Raw genomic sequence first — 26,474 nt, forward strand, 5'->3', positions numbered from 1 at the left:
TTCAGTAAAAAGCTTTTAAATATTGATCATATGCAGGAAGTCTACTGACGAATTGAGAAATCATCACTTTCTTACCCTTCACCTCTCTGTTCCTCAAAATATCAAAAGACAGAAATTTGATGAATAGTCTAAAGACATAATGCCATCTCAGGAAGGCATCACACAGGAGACACAATGGAGAAAGGACATCTACCTTTGCATCTCACATAATTTTGACTTCCCCAGGGGGTGGATGAGAGCATTTCAACATATGCCAGAGCAGTGCTAATTGCTGCTCTAACGCATGGTGGTTGCCTTCTTTCAACAGCTGTTCTACAGCACAGAACACAGAGTTGAAAGTGCTCCATCCTTTCAGGCCCAGATGCTCCCATCCCCGCCCCCAGCAGACTTCCAGTCTGCAGTTTGGGAAAGCCCTGGGGAAAAGTGGCTCAAGGGGCTTGTTACATTGCCTTTGAAGCTGGAGATCTACTGCAGAATGAATGCACCACTACAGACCTGCCCTAACACATAACGCATAGACAAAGGCAACTCCAATTTTATATAGAGTTTTTAAAACCAACAAAGCAAGCAAAACCAATTAATATTAATTTTTATATAATTATGCTAAGTAGCAAAATTATAATAGGCCCATTTCTTTGAAATCTTTCAAATTTAACTTTCTGTGTATATAACAGTTTTTATTCAGTTACTACAACACCATCCACCCACCTCTAAATAAAAATATATTTTTAAGACTAAGTTTTACATTAATGTCTTGGAAGTCCAAAATAATAAATTACAAGTATAATGGTATTAGAAATGGGGGTCAGTTACACATACAATTTTTTCATCTTAAAAAATGTAAATGCGATCTAAACACTTGGACCACACTTACCTAAAAAGCACACTTTTACTCTTGGCAGTGCTAGGGCAAGTAACTCCTAACCTCTACTTTCCCCAACTGCTCTTCAATATCCCTATACCATGGCCAGTTTTATGGGAGAAATGTTTCTGGGGTTGCTTGATAATTGGCTAAAACCCCAACATTATTTTCTGTTTCTTTCACTCAGCTCAGTTCCCTGCTTCATTTCAGAGTGCAGCCCAAAAGATTATATTAGTTCACAAGTGAAAACAGGAATTAAGGACAGGGAGAACATGCTTGGGGTACACTATATTCTCCATGAGGAAGGTACAGAAATTTCCTAATTTTTTTTTAGATACAGATATGGGAACACACTGCTTTTTTTGTTGTTCTTAAAGACTAAGACTATAATGTCTGCCATGGAAATGCTGCAAGTACTTTTAAAAATAATGCGTTTGTACATAGCTATACAACCGTACCATGGCACATAGCAATTTTTTTTTTTCAAATGACCAAATGAATTGATGCAGAATTCACAGCTTAAGGACTGAAGGTGTAAGACAGTGCTGGTAGGCACAGACATTTTTCTGTGAACAAACCACCTGTATGGCTGGCATTTGGGGGCAGACGGAGAAGGGAAGCAAGAGCAGACTGCACCGCTATCCCCCCTCAGCTAGGAGGCTTTCAATGCCTGCTGATCCTCAGCACAATCTTGTTGCTCTCCCTCCACTCTGCTCCTTCACACTAGCCACAGGCTCATATCTTGCCATCCCTGAAAATTACTCAGACTCAGAATCATGTTTTCTTCTGCTTCTTAACACTGTTTCCTTCAAGTCTGATGTCACTCCTGTGGTTCCTGTAACCCTGAGTATCTACAGCTTAATTGGCCCATGGATTTCTGGTTTTTTCTGTGCTTGCAGAACCCTGATTTAAGCTGCCATCCCTGCCTGGGGCGTGCTCCTCCCTGCTGGTTGCACAAATTTAGGTTCCTGCCTTCCCATGCAAACCAAAGGCAAGTGGCTTCCCAAGTGGTCAGTGAGGAAAAAAGGCATCATCTCCTAGTGCTCAGGCACACCCACATCAGAACCTAAACACATAAATGTGTTCACTACACATAAAGTAAAAATTACTATTATATTAACATTCACAAGACCAGTGAATACACTTCATCCATAGTTCTGAAGTGACAGCAAAAAAATACGCAGAGGAATGCTAATTTGGGAAGAATACACCTAAATACAGACACTGGAACTGGAGTGGGGAAGAACTGCACTCAGATGTCTTAGAGCTCCCACAGTCTGGAACAATTTGTACATGTAGTTTGTACAGTTACACACTCAGGATACAGTCATGGTTTCAAGCTGGCAGTCAGTGTTCACAGACGACTTTAAGTATTAACTTCAAACTATTTCTTTAAAACATAAATACAAAAAAAAATAATTCCTAAACACTGGAAAAGCTAGTCTTATAAATACGGAGTCTAGCAGAAGTTTCTGCACATTTCTAGTTAAATGCTGAATGCTTTAAGCACTATTAGAAACGTAAAGGCAACATAATTTTAGCCACTAAAAGAGACAAGGAAGTTGTTCTTATCTACAGTATATAAGTGCTATTGTGCAGTACATTTTGCAGCATCCTTAAAATGAGGCAGATCAGATTAACTGCACTCACAGGTATCACTGAAACCATAAAGCAAGCAGCAGCTCCAGCCAGAGCTCTGAAACTATTTTGTAATTCTGAAATTATCACTATCATGTACTAAGGATACACTTGCTCACTACATTATTATTTTACAACTAGTTCCCCCAGGTACTGGTAGCTTTCCAGATAAATTAACTTATAATATGTTATGGGAACATTGTTATTTCGGGTCAACATTTTCAATATGAACTCATTGTCTCCATGAAGCAAAGAAATATTATAATCCATTAATATCTGTTTCAACAAAAAGGATGAAATCTTCCCCTGGTTATGCTGATAAACACTTTGGTGTCAAAACTAAGCCTCTTTATCATGATAACCTAGAGTAATGGTCTGCTGCTCCAGGCACTTTACTTTACAGATGAAAAATCAGTTCTACTTTCATGGAATTAGATTAATGCCATAACAGGAAATACTTCTGGGGCTGAACTTGCTTCATGCCTTCAAAGCTGGCTGTAAATTTAAAATACTTCCTGAACTCAAAAGATAAGACAGGAGAGAAGGAAAAAGAAAAACAGTGAAGTGACCCTTTTTCTGAAGAAAAATATTGCTTCCTGAAAAAGCTGTCGAAAGCTACTTGCTAAGGGCATTGTGCCCCAGAAGGCCCAGGGCAAGTCTGGTTTAGTTGAACATGAGGATACTGGGTATATATCAGACACTTGCCATAAATCTGTTCCTTCTGTAATCCTTTACAATAAACTTTTCTTTTTTAGTCATCTTACTTGGCAAAAGCTGGAGTAATAACTTTCTCAGCTTCTCACAAATACAAAACATCTTGCTATTTTATGTACAATATTTTTCAAGGATAAGAGTTTTGCAAACTGAAAAATGCTGACCCCAAGCCTTGAAATTGGATTTCAATGGTGAAAATGGACATCAAGCAGCAAATTCAGTAACATCTTTATACATAAATAGCCTAACAATAAAAGACATAAGGCACACTTTAGAGGAATTTAACATTTATAGGAACAGAACCCAAAGTCTGATACAAAATATTATATAAAGGTAGACTTTAGGGAATTCTGTGTTAACTTTGTCAGGACAAGGAAGGGTTTCTTTAGTTCCCTTTCCTATCAGACAGTATATACTAAGGAGTGTGGTATACATTTGATGTGACATGCATTTAAATGTATGTAATATCATTAAAAACTAAGGATCAAATATCAGCGAATTTCACAGTTAAGTACTGAATAACAATAACATTTACATACTCAGAACCTTGAGTCAGAAAATCTGAGGGAGATAATAAATATGATTTCCATCCATTCTAGATCAACAGTTGTGCCTACTTGGGCCAACATTTTTATGGATTATATAATCCTTTTTGCCTTTTATGTTTGTTGCACTCAGTATGTTTTTTCTAGCAGCTGGAAAAAAACTCCACTTACTGTCTTGGCTCCCTGTTCCCACTTCTCCCTGTAACATTACTGGCTAGGTTTATTCCTGTGCTAAGGCACCCTTCACTTAATCATGAAGCAAAATTATTAGTTTGAAAAAGTAAACAGGAAAGGAAGTTTATTGACCAGCTCAAATCTAAAGCCAGCACTTTAGGAAGAGCCAGCTACCCTCTTGTAATGATTCATGTTCAGGCTTCCATGCCACATGTTGAGAACTGCATGCTATTTCTGAATGCCAACTTTACCTCCAGGTTCAAACAGGTAAGTAAGGAGCCCACCCACAAATCACCCCCAGCCTTCAAAGGTCATATCAGTCCCACAAGATGCATAGCCTGAAGCTCACTACTCTCTACTCATCTCTAAGAATCAATTTAATCAGTAGGAAAAACCACAGAGGTTTGCTAAAGATGAGTGGGAGGTGAGAGAATGCTGTGAAAAGGGCACATAAGTAATGTAACCAACTGAATCTTATCAGAGAATTGTGTAAAGCATGCATTTACACATTTTTGAGAGATCAGCTTGAAGCTGAAACACACACACAGCTGTTCAAATTTTCAGAAAGACTGTAGCAAGCCAGATGTTTTTCTTTGTAGATTATAACTGAACCTTTCACAAATTAGAACTGGATACATTATTCAGCTAGTATTTTCTGTAATATAATACAAGACTAGATGCTGGAAAAAAACCAGCACTGCAGCAGGACCTAAGATATGGGCAACAATTCCATCTTTGACCTCACCGTATGCTCAAAAGTCCAGGAAACAGAAAGAAAAAATGATAAAAATCTATTTTAAGATCCCCCCCACTATGAATTGCCCCTAAATACCCATTATTATCCCCATATACAAAATCCATTCATAATAGCCAATTCTCAGAGATTTTTTTTTTGTGGGGGAAGGATTTCAATACTGCTATGAGTGTTCTTTTTGGTTTTAAGTCCCCAAGATCAAGTAGTTCCTCCTGGATACCTTATGCTATGGCAGACACATGCTGCAATTCAGGAACAAACAAGCTTAGCAGCAGGGAAATGCAGGATTTCAGACTAGCCTTACTCATGTAAAATAGTACTTTTATAAACCACTCTACATAGTACTGAAACGATCCTGTAAAAAATTGCAGGTACATACTCATTAACTGTTGCACCAGTTAATGCAACAACAGGACTAGCTGCTTGCAGGATAAAGCAAACTTGCTGAACAACACATCACTGGCATTTAACTCCTTCGAAAGCCATACAGATTGATGAAGATGGTTAGGGAGACAGAACTAGATCTTAGTCTTGTATGTGCTTTTCCTATCAATGTTTTACTCTTAACACATATGGGAATCACAGGATTCAAAGGGAAAACGTAATATCACATCTGCATATTTATCTTAGGTAGCCTTATGGAGCAGAATATGATCTTCTCCACTAATTTCTATAGAAATATTTTATGCTGATGCATTATTAAAGAATAGTAAGAGCATTGACTTTACAAGAAAGTTAAGTTAAATTAACAGTGATTTTCATCTATGGAGTGGCAAATGTATGAAAAAGTCACTATTAAAAGAAAAGGTAGGATATTACAGTGACAACAGAAACACACACACATAAGAAAAGCAATAATAAGGAATATAAACTAATTGGTAAACTAATTTTCTTCCTTGTTTTTTTTTTTTTTTTTCCCTTTATGGGTTGTGTTTGACTTTCTTTTAGAGATGGATTTGTTTTGTTTTATGAAAGTCTTGCTGAATCTGAAACCTTAATTTTCTCCAAATAAATATGTGAGTTTGATGTCAGGATTGCTGATAAGCAGGGTTTCTACAATAGGCAGGTATCCTGCTCTGTGACACTGGCGTGGGATGCCTGCACTCTAGAAGTGTCAATCAAGTTTCCATAGAAATCTCTACAAAGCTATAGATAGCACTGCACCCCATCTCTACTTCCACGACACTTCCTTGCATTCACAGACATCTGTTACTTTTCTCTTTCCTTCCACAGCACTGACATTCCTCTTACTGTGGCTGCAGACCACACATGCAAATACTGAGGCTCTACAGGGCACAGGTCACTTGAAAGAAGAACCATTTGGATCTACTATATGGAAAAGTATGAATTATACACATCCATTTCAGCAACCTATTCATTTGTTTTTCTGGAGTTAAAAGCATCATTATGAAAGGATTAAGCTCCTCTGCGCAATGGATATGTCATGTGAAAACTTCAGTGTAAGATTTTAGCCTTATCTATTATTCGCATGTGAAGGAAATTTTTATAAATTAACATTACTCCTGTCAGAATGTTGTTATATTTGCATGTGTTTAACAAAATGCTGCCTTCTTACACCTACACTGACTAGAAATAGAGCAAACATTTCAGTCTTTTCATTAAAAAAGACACAGAAATACTGCTGTCCTAAACCTCAAACCCTCAATTTAATAAAAGGAAAGCTTTTCAAGCCTGAGTAGAAGCTGTATCTTTTACTCCTTGAATCTTTCACTGTGAAGTTTATTACTTCAATTATTGTAATACATCAAGTCTAGAGTAAGACAAGATCCATAAGCAGAACATGTGATCATGACAGGCACCAGCTGTAACACTCATTCATCTACTGGTGTCTGTATTTGTTACAAAAGGGGTGGAAGACTTCACTTGAGTGAGCTCAAACAATCCTTTTCTGTCCCACATAGATACCACATCAATATCCACTTTTGTAAAAGACTAGTCTTCCAGAAAATATTTGTTTTAAAAGAAAAGAACTAGAATACTCAATTTGTTTGGTATATTTAAGAAAATACTCTCCAGATTTTCCCCTGAGAACATATACTTGGTATTTATGAGCAAGCTTGTACTACAAACAGTGGTTCACAGGAAAAAAATAATTCTTGAGGTGGCAACAATGTTACTGCTTACCATTAGCCCTTTTTATGGATGGAATTTTTTTTAAATATATTTCAGAGTTCAGTTCTAAGTGTGAACATTATCTTTTGGAGTGTTGTGCTGCGGGTGGCAAGGGAAGAAGATTGTCAGCTGGATGCATTTTGCCACAGCAAAAATGTTTATAATACAATATACAATAACATTCAGCCTAGAACAACTCAATTCCTGCTAATGTAAGTACTCTGAATGTGGATGCTGACAAGCTCCACGACAAGACTTCTAATACTTTGCCACATATAATTATGTGCCCCAAAAGGACTGAGTAGCTTCAACACAACTGCTTAGGAGACACGAGATAGTGTTTCAGCTAACCCTGGGATGAGCCCCAGGCAGCTCTGTCCCACACCACACACCACAATGCCAGGGCACAGCAGCTCAAGTGCTTTTTTGCACACTGTGTGTCCACTCTCACTCAAGGCAAGTAACCTACAGTGGGGCAACTTGAGCTGTAAAAAATCTGACCTAGCAGTGTAAATGTACACAATGTCCTTGTACAGCAACACAGGGCCCTTCCAGGGAGCACTCGGTCTGAATGCAAACATTGGACATGAACATTTATTTCACACCAGGCTCTCTATGCAAAGGTTATGCTGATAAATGCATATCTGTAATTCAAGAACAGACATAAAAATATGTGAATGAGTTTTTGAGGGCAAAACAAATTAGAAGACCTGCACAGAAAAAAAAATTAGAACAGGCTCTCATGGCAGACAGGGCAAAACACTGGCATGGTTTTACCGAGACCACTAAGACCATATCCAAACAAAAAGAAATTAAACTAAATGGGCAGAAATACAGTCCATTCACACTTCACAAGAGCCATGCTCAGACTATTTAAGAAACGAGCAACCCTGCAAAAAAAGCATGCCACAAAGCGTCACTGAATGGCTACCACATCCTCCTTGTCTTCCCACTATTTCCTTCTGGAAGTGTTTGTTGATTACTTTGTTAGGTTTATCTATAAATCTAACCTTACAAATCATAAGTGGTCTGTACAAACAGCCTGTATGAGTAAGAATATTTGGTTCTATGAAAATATGAAATGACTTTTTAGCCTCATTTTGAGCAAAGCTACAGACAATTGGTAGGGTTAGGTGTAGGAGGGTGGCAGTGTGACAAAATTCTTTTCAGGCTACAACTGATTCTTTGCAAATGACTGACTGTTCTGGCACTGAGCCATGTGTAGCAGCCCACATTTTATAATTACCAAGTTTGTTTTGGGGCAATTGTTTGGTGTTTTATTTGTTGTTATTGTTTGTTTTACCTTTCTGCTACTGGATATGCAATAGTCTTAGGCTTTTAAAGCAGCAGAAGTCTACACTCTTGGGAGATACCCACATATGCAACATTTTGTGAGTTGTCTAAACAACGTAAAACAAAGGCACAAAACAACTCTAAAAAAACCCCTTCGCATACCAATTCAAAACAATTAAAGCAAGATTGCTGTTCTTTTTTTACAAATGGGATTTTCAACTTCCTGAAAGCTAAACTATCAGAAACCACTTACAAACAGGCAAACTGATTTCCAATCAGCGAGTCTTTCAGTTTGCCCTCTTCTTCACCAGCAGCACCAAACCACACATACTGACTCAGGCCTTAAGGCAAGGACTATTCTCCCATGCTGTGAATTGGTTCACTTAGTTTCTCTTTACCCTCCCAAAAGCTAGATTAATGATTTTTTTTTTTTTCCATCTTTTTTTTGGTCTCCAATTCTCCATCACTAGAGTATTTAGGAAAGGGAAAAACTAACCAGATAAACCCACAAAAAGTTTGCCTTTTTGAGAAAAACTCATTGCTCAGCAACAGCAAAAAAAGCAAAATTCAGGAAATAATTCTGAATAAATTACAGTCATACATCCTCAGCTGAAATATAGTGTTCAGCTCTTGGGAGGCAGAAGGAGGGCTCTGTGATTGCAGGGAAACCTGGTGTATGAAAACATCATAAGATAACCACAACTAAGAAATTTAGAGCCAGGATGCCACAATCATGTGGCATCCTGTAATTAAGAGATACTATGTTTTAGATGAGATTGAAAAAATGGAAGGATAATTAACACAAAAAAATAAATATAAATCTACATACACTTGCTGTATTAGGGCTTGTCCACATTGCAAAATATAATTACAGTAAACTAGACTGTAATAGAATCATAGTCATTAAGGTTGAAAAAGACCTCCAAGATCATCAAGCCTCATCTCCAACACAGTTTGTACACTGTGGTAACTCACGGCAAGACTATACTTGGAGCTTATCCCTGTTTTTAGAATGAAAGTACATCTTGCTGCTCCCTCGATGTGGAGTACCTCCAACACCACCGAGTGGGATACCCCAGCAGAGTGACTGCCATGCTGCTATTGCCCGGCTCCTGCAGGCAAGCCTTGGGACCTCACAGCCTTTGCACACGTTAGCCTATTCCACCTCAGAAGTTGGAAGTGTTTCCTCACTGCCCACACTAACGAGATCCATATGGGGTCACTCTCACATAACTGCTTACTCCATGTCAACCACCTCATCTAGCATCATTCTTTCTAGAAGCCACAGCCAGCTTCGAGCTTCAGGAAGGACACAGAGAACAATTACTCAGTGTCTCGGATGCTGTGGGGACTAAAGGACATCCAATAAAACAACCATGTGGCAAGTTCAAAATTAAAAAATTCTACTTGTTCCATACACTACTTAAGTGAACAATTTGTTACTCCAGGAGGCCGCAAATGGAGCAGTTAAAAAAAAAAACCTATTTACATTTACTTGTAGAAAGCTGATAAACCTCAAGAACTCTTGAGCAACATGCCACTGCCTTTAGCTGAGGAAGACCCTGAGCTGCAGACTACTGAAAGCTGAGAGGGTATTTTGTGCATATTTCCCTACAGCATGGCTATGATCTCCTACTCTTCCCTTAGCACTTCCAGTACTCTATCAGCTCGCTCAAGAGCTGTAAATGTCGCTCCTGCTTTGTTCTAGTTTTATTTCTCATTTACTTTTCTATTTGATTCTGTTGAAGAAAATATTTAAAAGAAAATAAACAGTATCTAAAGCCCAGTTTTATATGTTGGATTATCTAATAAGAGTGATATAAAAGGAAGAGTTTACGTAATAAACAGCATTGATTTAAAGCAACTAGAAGGGCTGAGGCTAATTCTTGGTTTTGAACTTAAAAGGAAAATCAATGACAGTAACTTTGTCCAAACCATGCTGAACATTTGTATTAAACTATGTCCCTGTAAGTTTGGAGAGCACCTTAAACTATAAAGATCAGAGTACAAAGTAGCCCTGAACAAAGCATTGCTCAAAGCAGCATAACTCCCATTTAGCTAAATCCAACTGTCAGCGGTCCTGCTACATCCCAGCTGGAGCAGCATGGCCACCTCTGAAAGCAGCCTTATCCAACTGCTTTCAAGCCAGTCATGAACAGCTACAACTGCATGAAATATCAGCTTTGAAAGTGATAATAAATGTTGTGCATTTCATAGCAAGTTAAGTAGTTTTCATTATTTCTGTCACGTACACCACTTCTTGGGAGAATTCACTTAAATCCACAGGAATTTCTCTAACTAAATCCATTTTGACAAAGCAGCACCTTGCAAGTGTGCTTAATTTTGCATCTGACTTGTTAGTATCTGAAAACTTATTTTCTGAAATGAAATTATTTTTCCTTTCTTTTTTAGGATTAGCTTGCCAGAGTCAGATGACAAGTTATATTTTTATTAAACTCAGCAACATTTATATTAAAAATTCAAATATCCGTTATGAACATACGACGGTGTTGAATAAAATTTTAATAAAACTTTAATTAGCAATTATGCAGCATAGTCAACATAATGCATCAAATATTTGGGTGATCTTACCAGCACATAATCTCTTATAGAAGAGATAGGAGATGTATATAACAAAAGTATGAGTAAAACTGGGGAAAAATGACACTTAAATTTATGGCTACATTTGAACCACCAACCACAGGCACTCACATTAGCAAAGGCACATCAACCACTGCTGGTCTGGGGCTCCTAACGCCAACAATCACTGAACTTTAACCACATATGTCTGGAGAAAATGATTTGTTTGCTTTATTGTGCTTAACCAACGTTACCCTCTCAGGAAAACCACACTGTAAACCAAATGAGGTATCCCACATCCTAACAAAGTATCTTCAATATGTCGAATAAAAACATGAGTAGCATTACCTATGGTACTCTAAACTCTCTTATAACATACTCTTTGCCCTCTCTCATTTCCTTCTATACTGTGAAAAAAGTCACACCTCCTATGTATGACAACTGCTGCAGACTGTACCATTACAGCTCTTTAGATGATTTATGAGGTCCATGACTCAGTTTTAAAGGCCCATGTGACTGTGGGCTACCAAATCCTGCAGGAGGGATTCCAAGAATGACAAGATGAATTTTTATATTTTACATCAAACTACAGCAAGCAACAGAAATCTTTCATGTGACACAAGCAAATTAAACTATAAAATAAATGACAAAGTATAGAGAACATTATCTTGAAGGACATTTTAAAAAAGAATCTCTGGAGACTAAACCAACCATCCTTGCAGCGTAAGCCCTCTGCTTCCATACACTTAAAATCCAGGATTTTGTTGCAAAATGTCAGCAATCTTTCTAACATGGCAAGTTAGAGGGAATAAAGATAACAAAAGAATGAAATAGAATGTTTCTGGCCCATTATCACCAAAACAGCAGAGCGTATTAGGGGGTTGAAGGATCTGTGGTATTCCATTATTTGCAACATTATGCCAAACAAGGCTATACAAAATAAGACAAAGGCAGATCAACCATATGTGTGCCCTTTTACAATGAATTTTAGACAAAAAACCACTTTTTATCAGACATTACAAGCTAAGAGCTTTTGAAAAACAAACAAACAAACTATAAAGTTTAATATAAAAACCAGTGTACTGAGAAATTTTGGGAAAGCTGTTTTCTCATCAGAGGTTTTGGTAATGAAAAAATGTTATGGCAATTACAAAGCCAAATGAGTCATTAATAATAATCCTTAACATCTGGGAAGAACTGGGTAGTTTATTATAATATCGCCCCCTCTTCCTTCTATACTGTGAAAAAAGTCACACCTCCTATGTATGACAACTGCTGCAGACTGTACCATTACAGCTCTTTAGATGATTTATGAGGTCCATGACTCAGTTTTAAAGGCCCACGTGACTGTGGGCTACCAAATCCTGCAGGAGGGATTCCAAGAATGACAAGATGAATTTTTATATTTTACATCAAACTACAGCAAGCAACAGAAATCTTTCATGTGACACAAGCAAATTAAACTATAAAATAAATTACAAAGTATAGAGAACATTATCTTGAAGGACATTTTAAAAAAGAATCTCTGGAGACTAAACCAACCATCCTTGCAGCGTAAGCCCTCTGCTTCCATACACTTAAAATCCAGGATTTTGTTGCAAAATGTCAGCAATCTTTCTAACATGGCAAGTTAGAGGGAATAAAGATAACAAAAGAATGAAATAGAATGTTTCTGGCCCATTATCACCAAAACAGCAGAGCGTATTAGGGGGTTGAAGGATCTGTGGTATTCCATTATTTGCAACATTATGCCAAACAAGGCTATACAAAATAAGACAAAGGCAGATCAACCATATGTGTGCCCTTTTACAATGAATTTTAGACAAAAAACCACTTTTTATCAGACATTACAAGCTAAGAGCTTTTGAAAAACAAACAAACAAACTATAAAGTTTAATATAAAAACCAGTGTACTGAGAAATTTTGGGAAAGCTGTTTTCTCATCAGAGGTTTTGGTAATGAAAAGATGTTATGGCAATTACAAAGCCAAATGAGTCATTAATAATAATCCTTAACATCTGGGAAGAACTGGGTAGTTTATTATAATATATTCTCAAACATTTGTGGCAATAAACATTACACAGAAGATGAACTCACAATGTTTCACAGGATTTCTAAAAGCTTTTCACTGTTTTTAAACAAGAGATTTTAATTTGGGAACCTCTTTTATGCCTGCTCTAAAACTTCTTACACATTTGTCATATCAGGCAAATATTAACTCCCACTAATTTGCAGAAGGCTTATTTTTGAACGTCATCCATTCCAGGGCAGTCACCATTTCTGAGTATTGCTAGGCAAACTTATCAGTGAAGGCAAACAGAACTCCAAGCAAATAATACTCTTGTAGAATTTACAGCTAACATTTTATGCATTTCATCAAAATTCCATATTTAGCTACAGCTTTTCAGCTTGATAGGACTGTAAACACAGTCCTAGATTTGGCCCAAAATCTGTATAGGATTGTTTTGTAAGATTTTGCCTAATTCATAATGCACTTTTTCAGTTTATTCAGGTCAAGTAAGTACTTAATCTTATTTCACCGAAAATAATTAATGCATATAAGCAAAACATAAGAGTACACACAAAGTAGCCAGTATTTCTTTATATTTAGCTGTGGGCTACTGCTGCCCTTCTGGTACAGATGAGTCACTCTGCAACACTAATTTTTTGCCAGTGGCCACATCAACAAACCAAAGTTCTTATTATCTTGATCCCCATTTCCTTGCTGTACTAAAACCAGAAATTTATTTCCACTAGACATTTTGAACTGGCAAAACCAAAACCACAACCACACAATAATGCTAAGTTTTTTTGGGTTTGTTTTTCTTGTTTTAAGAAAACAAGCTTGTTTTTCCAGCTACCAGTGGAAGCATCTTCCAGGAATTCCCTGTGAAGATATATTTTCTATTATTTTTAAACCTAGCCTATTGTTAAATTGAAAACTTACCTGAATTGTAACAAGAGGATGAGACAGTGTTGTAAAACTGATGCAATATTAAATAGTGTATATTTACAGTAAAATGTCAGTGACTACTTTTAGCATTATAATATATACATATTATATACAATATATATCTTATTCTCTGTCTTACTAATAAGACAGAGAAGACAAAATGATGACTGAGCTTAGATTTTTGGGAAAAAAAAAACCCTCCTACTATAACAATACTGCCTAATTATTGTTAGGAGGAGGGAAAAAATTACTTTCCAAATTGAAATTGATTCATCAGTTGCATACACACAAATACATTTATGAGTAAAAAAAGAGCAAGCAAGAGCAACATCTAAGGTTTGCCCTGTTCTAACGTAATTGGGATGTGAGGAGAATGGAAAGAAACATGGAAATACTCTTCCTTCCTGGCAAGTATCACTCAGCACCAAAATATCCTGCATTCTGTCCAAAGGCCTAAACAATTTCTCTATATGAGTAAACAAGGAAGTAAGGATGACTCTGAAAGCAGCTCAAATATATATTCCCTGTGATTCAACCACAGCTTTTTAGGTATTGTGGCCATTTATAGCCTACAGCTCAGAAAATGGAATTCATGTACTGGGTAACATGCTGGGTATTGTCTTCTACATGTAAAAGTCTAAATTCATCCTGGAATTTTCTACTTACTTAGATGTTATTACATTGTACTATCAGAATTAAAACATTTGCCTTCAGGACAGATGTTAATTGTTGAGTCGCTTTCTAATTGGTAACACAAATTTAAAACAATTATAGCTTACCAAAATCTATTTTCAAATCTAAAACCAATAGCTTGAACAGTGTGAAAAACACATTAAATGCTCTGCCGTGGTTCACCAACTTCTAAGTTGTATTCTACTATATTAACATTATCATGATATTTCTGAAAATAAAACATTAAAGCACATATATTCTTTTTATGCAAAAGAGAAAGACACTACATTACAACATGCCCAGGAGATTTTTTTCCCCAACATCTAAGGATTCATACTTTTCTTTTTAACCTCTGATGCTTTTGTCTTACTTTTCATTATTGTTTCCATTTCAGTTCTCGCACTAGGTCAAAAAGCAAGAATGAGAGGTGCAAGCCATGAATCTTTTGAACTTAAAAGCTGCAATAGTAAATTATCAGTTCAAAGCCCTTCCTAGTCCATATAGCATCCACACGTGGATGTCTAGACGAGACTAAAACAACAGAAGCACATACAATACTCTTGCAGCTGCCAACTATTTTCAGCAGAGATTTCTTACACAGATCTGCAGTTGCAGAAGACTGGAATACTCTTCTGATACTCTTTCCTGTCAAGTCAGTGGTGACACGACTGCTAGTAATATGAAAATCAGCAGACACAATCAGATTATCTATTAATTAGTAAACAAGTCTCCACAATGCTATCAATCTCAGGTTACTCTATTAAAATCTAGATATAATTCTAAAGTGGTTTTGCTGCTGTACCCGTCCCCTCCCACCTATGATGTCACTTTATCAACAGAGCAGCCAATAATCCCACGTTTTTAAAACAAAATTGAAATTAACTTTCTTACAGATGAGATCAATTCAACCTAGAGCTGTGAAAACCCCAGCAAGACAACTGTTAAGCCTGTAATTCTACATTCTATCAAATAGGATATTTGGTTGGGGAGCATGACTGAAGTTTAATATAAAATTGATACAGTCCAGTGACTGAATAAAGCAGAGAATATGCCTGCAATTACAGGGGGGTTTAATACCCTTTTTGATATCTATCTACTAAATCGTAATACTGGATGTTTTTCTGTTGTTACTTTTACCACTGTACAACACTTGGTACCAACTCTGCAATTGGGCAGATTACTATTATGACATTTTTACTCAAAAAAAAAAATAAAAGATGACACATGCTTTCAATGTTACTGACATAATTTTATCATCATACTGATAAAACTAAGTGCTTATTATATTCATATTTTGAAGGTCTGTAGGCTTTGTAATAGAAAGAAATTCAATGTTTTCAAGATAATTAGAATCTGATTATTTTATTTAATGTTTTTACCATGCTAATGTTCAAACATTTGACTCTGCAATATAAATTTCACAATATTCCATAGCCTAAAAAATTTCAACATTTTCTGCTCCTCTTCCATGAACTGCATTTTCTACTTCTGCGGTTACTGTGAAATGCATTAAAGGCAGGTCACATGATTTCCCTCATGTCAACAAATGATGGCTCAATTAGGCAGATAAGAATCTACAGTCCTCAGCAGAAACTCTCTTCTGCCCATTCTCAGCAGTATAAAGAAGCACTTAGGGACAGCACTAGTTCTGGGGAATGAATACTTGCTTATCCTTTATACACACACTCATTGAAAATTTCTCTCTTTCTTCAGCGAAAATTGGATCCTTCTTATTGTTGAAAATTTTCCATCACCTATAGTTTGTATTTTTTTTCTACATTCAGTTGTCATTCATGATTAAAATAAATAAAATAATGAGGAATTTAAATTTTAGTACATTGGTCTATTAATTCTAAGCTGGAATTTTTCCTCTTGGAAATAAGCTGTCTTAATAACTAAACAAATGAAAGGTATTTCGCTTTGACTTCAGTCCTCAAAGGACAAGGGAAATTCATATTTAAGGAACAAAGTTCATTCTTACCTTACTTTGCTGTGATCAATGACAGTATGCACAGCTATAAATGCCAGTATTGTCCTGGATGCACTCAGTAGCTGACAAGGTTGTCTCTGCTTCATTCCAATTACTTACACAATCTTCCATATCCACTACCTGCCACTGTTTTGCTGAATTTCTTTATTTTAATCATACTGTGAAGAGTAATCCATGAAAAATACTGTGGTCTCATATCAGTTTATGCAGAGAGCAAGACAGAGTATTCAGTACCACCCTCTTTCTCCCATTTCTGACATTTGCCTCATTCTTGCAGATTTTATGACTCTTTATAATGCTTAGCCTTTACTTTTCACAAAACACCTCAGTGTTGTTCAGCACCAATTATACTCCATATGGTCTTAAAAAGACATGTTCAGAGGCATATGCTGAGGCATATTTCATTATAAATACTGTTAACTGCTGTTTCCCACCATTTTCAAATATGCAGGAAAGCATTGTTATATTGCATCTAGCAACACCATAGTTGGAAAAACTATTAGGAGCAGTGGCATTCTGCAAAACAACTTCTGTAACTTCAGCATAAAAAAGTGGTAACAAGACACATCTCATCTACACATCTTCAAGGGTGAGAATTGTTAGGCGTGTACTAACCGTGGGAAATCTGCTGACTTTGGAAGAGTTTTGCAATATTTATGGACCATGAGGTCTGAGTATTCGTGGTGAATACTCACCACGGTGAGTCTTCACAGTGTCTATGGCCAAGTGCTTATTAAATTGTTTTGTTCAAGCAACTAAATTATTTAGAAACATAAAAAAAACACATTATCCTTAACCAACACAGTCCCACCAATAGAAACATGGTGCAAGTATGAGTGGGAAGGTGAGAGCACTTCTGCTGGGGCAGCAGCTGTTACCAAGTGCCTCCATATTAGGGTGCTTTTGCCAGAAAGAAGTGTAAATCCCCAGGACAGTTTTCCACAGCAGCTGCATCAGCAAAATCCTTCTATTATGGAAAAATTCTGAGGGTCTTTATCTTTTGTTTAAGTCAAACATTTGCAAGGATTAGTACTGATGTTTTTACCTTGTTCATATTGCTAAAATGATGTTTTATCTGTCAAGCACTACCTGCTACCATGATGGTCTGTATATTCCTTAGAAAGAAACAGTGTCTCATAGCCACTCTTCCAAAATAAAAAAAAAAAAATCTTCAAAAGCAGCACTTATTCCTTATTCAGAGAATGTAGTATTTACTTGAGCATTCTACCCTTAATTAAATGAAAAAAGAAAAAAGGAGGATCTTCTTTCTTTTGACCAAACCAGACGGTCTGAAGCACATTTACCAAGGTGACCTGGTGCACTGCTGATTGAACAGTAGCCTGACCAGAAGGATTAAAGCCACACCACAAAAACTCCTCAGCAGCTCCTTTCAAATGAACTCCCAGAGCCTGCTTTTGGGATCAGTCAACTCCTGTTTCAAACAAACCTGATAAACAGAGCTGGCAGGACACAGCCCTTCTGCCTCCTAAAGGCCCAAAGAATTTATCACAAAGTTGTAAAAAGCCCAATCTGCAAGGCATACTATTTATGTGTTTAATGCATTGTCACTGAAAATCCATGCAGAAGCATTATTGCAATATTCTTTTTTTTTTTACTGGTTTTTTGACTCCAAATACACAATTACTAAGCACAATGTAGCACAAAAATCTTCTTGACACAGACTTTTAGGATATTGATTAGCTATGCTGTAAAAACATTTTTACGTTCTAAAATGGTTTGTTTCTTGCAGAATCAAAAAGTAGCCTGCAGGTTCCTATCCTGTTATTTCCAAGCACCTGTAGCCTACAGTGAAGATCAATGCCCCTCAGCACAGTTTAAGTTTTGGGATAAGAAGCAGCATATTTGAATCCCCTTGCATTATGTGCATGCATATTTTAACATTCTATAATTTTACTGCAAGTTACTGGCTTTGAAATATCATGCCCAAATGTTACCACTTCAATGCTCATTTCAAAGCAAATCATTCAGCATAACCACTTTCAAAAAAAAAAAGTTTTGTATTTAAACAATTGCACTGTCCTTATTATGCAAGGGACAAAGAAACAATAAATGAAACCATAATTTTCACTTCAGACCAAGTAGTGAACTGTCATAAATACCTTACCTCTAAAGTTATGCACAGTCTTTGCTGTTAAAGAAATAAATTTTTTTCATGTAAAACAGAGCACAGTTGCTGCAGAATTTGTATATTTTTTTAAAATGTAAAAGTTGATGACATAGATACAATACATATTTCAGGGTTATGTAGACTATGACATTTCCTCATGTTAATGAGATCAAGTCCTTTAGAAGAAAGAAGTAATCTCACATTTCAGCCAACTGTACTCAGAGTGGTGACTATGAATTTATGATAAATTTTGGTAGGCAGCAAACAAAACAAACCAGTTTAACTCAGACTAGAAAAATTCACAAATTTCAGGTTTTGGGCTTTAGAACAGTCTTAAATTAATAATTCTTTTAAAATGTTATCAGAGAAGTACTGAAACAAAAATTAATACAAGACTTAATACAATAGAATCAGTATTGTTTCTGGGCTTCTAATGCCTTGATTTGATGGTGCTTTAGTTTTGAGATTTTGCTCTAAGAAAGTTGACATGGTAACAGACAAAATTCTTATGCTCTCATAAGGAGAACATTGAATAAAGCCTGACATGCAAGAGAAGCTACAGTAAAAAAATTCCCTTCCAACTGAGTTACCTCAACACTTAAGAGTATGAAGTCTTCTCTTTTTAATTTACATTTAAATAAGTGTGTTAAGTCTGCCCAGACTTCACATACGACTTGAGACTCAGTGTCCCTAAAGGCAGAGGCACCTGGGAGCAGAGGTCTCTGCAGTGAGCTGTGGGTGGCACAGCAGGTCCCTGTCCCTTGTGAACACCAATTCTGAGCACTCCCCAGCCTGCTGCTAAGCCTGATTCAGTCTTTGCAGACAAGTAGCTTACAACCAAGGGACTGATTTAGTATTTCAACAGATTTACATATTCTATTAATGAAATAAAAGCATGCCCTTTCCCTTCTTCTCCCCAACCACCCCCCCCCCTTTAAAAAGCAATATACTTTTAAAAGGATAATGCAATCACAACCATTATGTCAATGAAAATTACACGCTGTGTTTATCTCTGTAGGTATCTGTCAAATACAAAGCATGCACAACATCTTTGGAGTAATAATGATGTTTTATCATTTTAATTACAAACACTTTGAAAAAAAATCCCTAAAGTGTACCAATTGGGGTGGTCTGAATTAACAGTAGCTTGATAGCCCAAGGGTAGCAAAAATAGATTGAGCTACCAAATTTCATAGTAGTTATAGCAGCTGTCTTCTTGCCTCAGGGAACCTGGGTATTTAACAAAGCAGACAGCTTGGCACTGGCATCTGATTAGTAATGTGGGTTTTGTTGGACAGAATATGCACAGTTCTATTGTCTCACTGTTTGGTTCGGAATTCAGAGAGCTATGGAATCATTTAGTTTTTACAGTTAGCTTCTGTGTATTCACTTGCAGGTATTGTAAAAGGTTATTTTCTCACTTATCACTTGCTCCAAGTAGGGAATATTGTCTTGAAACGAGCAATGAAACATGACAGGATTTAAATGTCAGGGTCAGTTGCCTTCCCATTTCTGTGCCAAAATTTTGTTGAACCAACTGTGTAAGTTTTTCTAATTGGGCAGAAAAGTGAATAAGGTGAAAGCCTGTTCTCCCCTTATCACAGAATTATTTGGAATTTAATATAATTGTAAAACATCGTTTATTCTAGCCTAATTTTATAAGGTAAAATTCTCTTCACAAAAGAAGTCCCAGAGGTAAAATCCAACTATTGGGGCTTCTGGGAGAGGGGACTGATTTTTATTTTTCTAATCCCACAGTAGCCTGACAGTTTGGGTGACTACTGGGGTAAGAGAATCTCTAGTTCAAATCTAATCTGCTTAATAGTAAAAAATCTCAGTTAACATGCTTTATCTAGAAAGGTTTGATCTCAAGACATAACCTTAGCACATTCAACAATATTACTCCAAGGTTTGTGTTTGAACTTCATACAGCCAAAAAGACCCCCCACGTGGCTCCTCTCTCTTTCATTCTTTAAGTATACATCACAAATTATTGGGGCTTGTTGGCAGAGTTCAAATCACTGAACTCATTGCAAATAGTCTACTTCAGCTAGAAGTACATTCTTTTACTCTATCAAATCCATCTGAGGTAATAAGACTTGATGTTTTATTCAACAGAGCTGAGGAAAATTGTTGCACAATAGGTTAATTCAAAATGGCAGCATAGAAAATGCATCTGTCAGTGGGGATCAAATTACAGGGCAAGCTCCTCTCAATGCTTAGAAAAACAAGTCTGCAGTTCTACAGATTATGTGCATGTGTGTGTTTAAAGGGGTGGGAAAGGAGCTAAATATCTGAGCTAACCTCCAATTAAAGTCAATCATAAAAACAGCCAATTTAATGAGTACGGATTTCTTTGGGTAATTATAACACCAACCACTTTTTTCTCCCTCTCTTTTAAATCTGTAATTCTGCCTTCTTTTTATTGCTTGCTTTGTCATTAATCGCCTCAGGAACTTGATTTCCTAGCAACAGACTCTGCCACCAAACATTTGGCTCCTTTTCAACATTTTCTTTGTGAAAAATGGCACTGCTATTGCCGCCTGGCTGTTGCAGCTAGACTGGCTGTGTAAGTGTTCTAATAAGGCATTCTTCTAAAAAAACCACACAAAAATCACATGATAAAAGGAACGATGACTGAACTTCACTAATTACTGTGCTGAAGAAACATATCTGCAATTTAAAGGCTACTGGGGTAGGAGGAGAAGGACTGAAAAAGAAATATGTATGTTCTTCATCTTAAAAAATACAGTTAATAACATAGAGGTGAACATTTAGATCTAAATGTTTTTACAATGTTAGACAGATTGTCCTTAATTTTATAGAAACAGGAGGTACAACCTTCGTTAAAAGCTGATGACGTATTTTTCTCCATAAAGTACAAAGCATTCGCTTTGAAGAATGGCATCTTGAAGACCAAATTTCACAACAAAAAATAACAAAAAAGTTTCTCATTCATTTTTCACATAAGTTACTTGAGAAAACGCTAACAAAATAGTTTATGCATGAGACGTTATACCTGAAATGGTAGCATAATGCACTCCTTAAATATATCACAGGATGACACAACATGTGGCTAGTTTAGACACAGCTTTTTTTTGCATTTTAATCAAAGAAATAAAGCTGTAGATTTCTGTATTTATGAGAGAGAATGGCTTCTTTCCCCATATTTGTTTTGGAAGCCAGTAAATGGCAGATTTACTTCCTGGTTAGATACAGAGTCTACCATCTCTCCACAATAAATGCATCCCACTTCAGCTATGACTTCCAGAAAACACAGTGCCTCAGGATGGTGAGTTTCAGTAAGGGGATATTATCCCAAGCCACCAAAACAGGCCACAACTAACTGTTGCTAGCTGCACCTTCTTCTCTATGGCTAAGATATTCAGTATGGTGTTTTTCTGGCCATAAAACCTATTCATCATTGTGAGAAATAGTTTTGCATGTCAAATGGCATAACACACTGGTGCCAGAGCACTATGGCTAAAGTTATCAATGGGAAAAAAACCATGGTGAAGTAATCCAAACAAATGTCCTTTTTAAGAGATACTTTGCTTCCTGCCAGTATCTTGTTTCCAGTGATGCACACACAGACCTAGCACATCTCAAAGGAAAAAGCCTATCACAATCCATTGTAAGTCATCATACTCATCATAGCAGTAAATTACAATAAAAATACATTCACTGAATATGCCTCTAAATGGAAGAGACAGCACAAAAGAAATTTAATTTATACTTACATTGTTGTAATAATCAGCATTTTTTCTCAAGTAGAATAGCCAAACCCCATGTAAAATACTGTAGAATGTTATTTAAGCTTTGCCACTCATTGCTGACATCAAGCTTATGTTTTGACAGACTCATGTTGAAACCAGATAATTCCTCCATCAAGCCCACTACACAACCACAGTATCTCCCTGCTTAGACAAGCACTTAGGCATTAAAAGAAAATAAATATAAAAATACGATAGTGTTCGTTGAAATAGACCAGGGTGGTTGGAGTTTTAAAAATTTCTCTAGCAGATAGGTAGGCGTGTTGCATTGGGTTCATTATGATTTGCTGTAATAAATGACATTTCCTCCTGGAAACCTGGCCTAAGCCCAGAATTCCTGGTCTTTATCAGAACTGTCATTATCATCAAAAGAAACGACACTTGATATTAATTTTGAAAGCACAGAAGATGCTGAAGGTGGTGAACATAACTCAACTGTGGCCTAACAAATCTAAGCAGCATTAGAAAATTTTATACTTAATGTGGTACAACTGAAGGGCATCATCACTGAGAAACTTCAAGTATTTGCTGTGCAAAAGTAGGAGAAGAAAATAGTTTAAGCTTTTACAGATGAAATAACAACAGCAAAATAACAAAGAAGATTTGTTTGGGTTTTGGAAGCTCCTTTAATGATCCATTCTAAGCTAAGACTCACGTTACCACAGATTGGAAACACGACTGCAGTCAATACTGCCATTTCAGATGCCTAGTAAAGGAAAGTTCTTGGGAAAGAAAAAGAAATCAAACAAAAAAACCCAACTGAAGCACAGAAGGAACTTTCAAGAAGAAATACATTACTTCAGCACCAAGAAAATATGAGCATTAAATGCCAGTGTTCCATCCACCTCATAATCAACAACTGCAAACACTGAACAAATGCAGGTGTTGGACCAAAGGAGAAATTGAGTAAAACTAAATAACTGGCTGAAATAAGGATGGCTAACTGGAACAGGAGAAAACACATATCTGGGAAGCCATCACACTTGTAAACAATCATGTTCACACACAGGGAGAAAGTTAAAATTCAGCTGTCTGTGTAAGCAAGCCATATTATAATATGTATTAATTGATACAGTTAAGATTTCACAAGGTTAAGTGCAGCTTTTAATGAAGGAAAGCATTTTCTCCTTCTTCATTTTCTTCTTTTTATGGAAGAAGAAATGCAAAATTTCTAACTTATATACAGTAACAGAGAATTACCCATTGGAGCTAATTGACTAAAATTCTTCTCAATTTTTTTCTGCTCTTCTAAGTAACTCTTATCAACAGATTTTTTTTTTTTTTAAACCAAAACCATTGACAATAAAAATATCTTTGCATTTCAGGCCTTTGTAAAATATGAAAATTACCAGCTATATACTGCAAGTTGCATTAATAATGTCAAAATGTTTGTGTGCAATGTTAAAGAAGCTGAACACCAGCAACTCCCACAGATTCCTCTTAAAATAAGACAAGGTGCACAAATATGGAGTTTTATTACCCAAGTTTGTAAGATGCAACTCTGACACTTATGATTTCTAAAATGCAAGTCCTGACAGCAAGCACAAACTCACAGAACAAAAAAACCAAACAAACCAAAAGAAAAAAAAGGAAAAATATTAATTTGCCTGTTCCTCCCCAAATTTACAATTAGTTTCATGTTGTGTCCCACTCACCGCTCCAGAGACTGAATGACAGTGTTTAGTGCTATGATGACTCTCAACTTATTCTGAAATAAGGCAAATGTCTGAGGAAGAGACATCTTCTAGCCTCAGTAGGAATCAAATAAAATTCCTCACAGTGAATTCTAATCAGACACCAGCAGCACAGCTAGCTGATGCACAGCGAAATGAATATGACAGACTGGAAGATATTATGTCAATGGTATAAATTACCACAAGTATAGGAATTATATCGGGAGAAGGGAAAGAAATTGCATAGAGTTTGACAGTACATGTAGCCTATCTTAAATGATACAAAAAAGAGTAATTTTAGAGGATTAAAATACACCTTCAAAGTTTACCATCTTTGAGAAAGCTGGGGCAGCCTTCGTATTTTGCTTCTATCTGTGATTTACTGGGTCCTATTCTCTGCTATCCTTTCTATAATTTGTCTGCTGGATCTGATTACCAGATGGCTAAAATAAATGTATTGTGTGCATTCATGGTAACAGAAGTTGTTTTTAAGGGTTCTGTCACGGCTTCAGTATCTGTTCCTTTGTACCTACTCCTCCCTCTGTGAACTGATTAGATTTCAGAGCTAAGTTTCACGTGAGGGTCATTCTGCTGAATGCTGCATTGAAAAGCATATTATCTATTCTAGGAAGAATATACAGATGACCACAGGATATCAGAGACCTGTCCCAAAGCAACAACTGCCCAGTTGTGCCAAGAAAACAGATTGTTTGATAATGTCAGGACATGGATTTCCAGAATAAGTATCCATCACTGACACACACTCTAATGCAATCCCAGAAACAGGTGACAGTTGGATAGAAAGAAGGAAATGAAAAGCAACATATGCACAGTGCAAAGTCAAGGAAGGTAACAAGGCTAAAGTCAAGGCAGACAACACCAGACAAAGTAATGACTCAGAGCTACCCTCTCCTTCAGGAGTGGTAATTGCTCACTACATGATTTTGTTTAATCTGGTAATCACTACAAACCACAAGAAGCTAAATGAAAGAAAAGGCCATGACCACACTGTAGCTTGAAGAACTATGGATGGTTCAACACTTCTCCTCTCCTTCAGTAAAGTTACATACGCTGTCTGTAATCTGAAGTGATAATACTGTCCTAGAAATCTGAGTGATCCCATCCTTGAGTGTTTTTGCTATACATGTGAACAAAACATCACTCAAAACATCTCCTGCAATCATATACTTCCCTAATCTGAATTTCATATTGTAAATATATAATACCATTTATGAGCAGTTCAATTTAATTTTTTTATCCATTATCACATGCTCATCTTGGGGTTTATTTTCAGTTTAGTACAATAATTCTCTGTCTCCTAGACAAAGTTTGGATGTTGTAGAAGTGGCATCTGAGAAAAACAGCTTTTAATATATACAAGAATCAGTGTAGTGAATCATCTAGTCAAAATTTAAGTGAGCAAACTGACTGAACACACAAGAGTGACTTCAGAACTAAAATAAGAAGAAGGTTTTATCTTAAAAAGTACAAATCTGTTTAGCACCTCATGTAATGTTTCACAGTTTTCCTGAAGCATCTCCACTAAGTTAAACGTTTTCCAAATTGTACGTTGGAAGCTTAATTGGGAATGATATACAGGCATGGGAAAATTAAAAAAAAAACCCAAACCCAAACTTAGTGCAGTAAAACTTTTGGGAATATTTGTTGTTCTTCTTTATTTAAACTATACTCTTAGTGTTTCAAAAATTTTCAGTCAACAGCAGTAATTCCCAAGCATGGCATTTGGAAAATAAAGAACTCAGAACATGTGAAAAAACCAGCAATAAAAAATTTGTAGACAATACACCTACATATATTTTAACCACAGCACAAACATATGGTCATAACAGCGGGATGTATTTTCTTTGTACACTGAGAAGGTTGTAAGTATTTTTTGACACTTATAAAGGGGCAGTCTTGGCCATACACAAGAATCAATAACAACCATGTAAAGCCTACAGCAGTGCACACTAACTGGCTGGAGGAAACATTAACACTACCTAAAAGAAGTAACTGTATTTTCAATGAACTAGTTCCTCCAGGATAATCAATTTTTTACACTTCTTGCCAGATGTTCTCATATAGCTCAGGTAGCAGAATGGAGTTGTTATACAGAATCCATATATTACATGCATGTTATGAGGTTTTAATCTGTCATAGATGTTTTATGTTTGTTAATTTTGATCAGTCATATCAACTTAAGAGCAAGATGAAAACAAATTCACCGCTGCTATTTAGGCGAGACATAATTGACACAAATACATTTATCTGGCTTGATTCATTCTGGATGGTAAAAAAAGAATACTAATTGTGAATCTACTAATGCCCCATCCTCAAACCCCTCCTTTATTCCAAAAGCAAGATTTAATCATTAAAATCAGTTTGCCCCACCACCCACATTTAAGAGATTTGTCAAAATCATTGTTTCTGAAATATTGAGTTATAAGGTGCCACAGTAATTACTATGGAATAAATAGCAATTAAGATTGTTCACACAAATAAGCTCAAACTGTTTGCAGTGAATAATTATGCTAATAGTGTTTTTCTACATAATTTGTGCATCCTTCACAACGATTTACTAGAAAATGTGAA

At 36.3% G+C, this 26,474-nt stretch overlaps 1 protein-coding gene across 2 annotated transcripts in view; it reads right to left on the bottom strand.

Moving 5' to 3' along the window:
• ADK (adenosine kinase) overlaps window positions 1-26,474 on the bottom strand; it is a 272,423-nt gene that overhangs the window by 117,766 nt on the left and 128,183 nt on the right. The window lies entirely within an intron of this gene.

This window comes from Pyrgilauda ruficollis, unplaced genomic scaffold, assembly GCF_017590135.1.
Source record: "Pyrgilauda ruficollis isolate IOZ18807 unplaced genomic scaffold, ASM1759013v1 scaffold11, whole genome shotgun sequence".
Classification (NCBI taxonomy): Eukaryota; Metazoa; Chordata; class Aves; order Passeriformes; family Passeridae; genus Pyrgilauda; species Pyrgilauda ruficollis.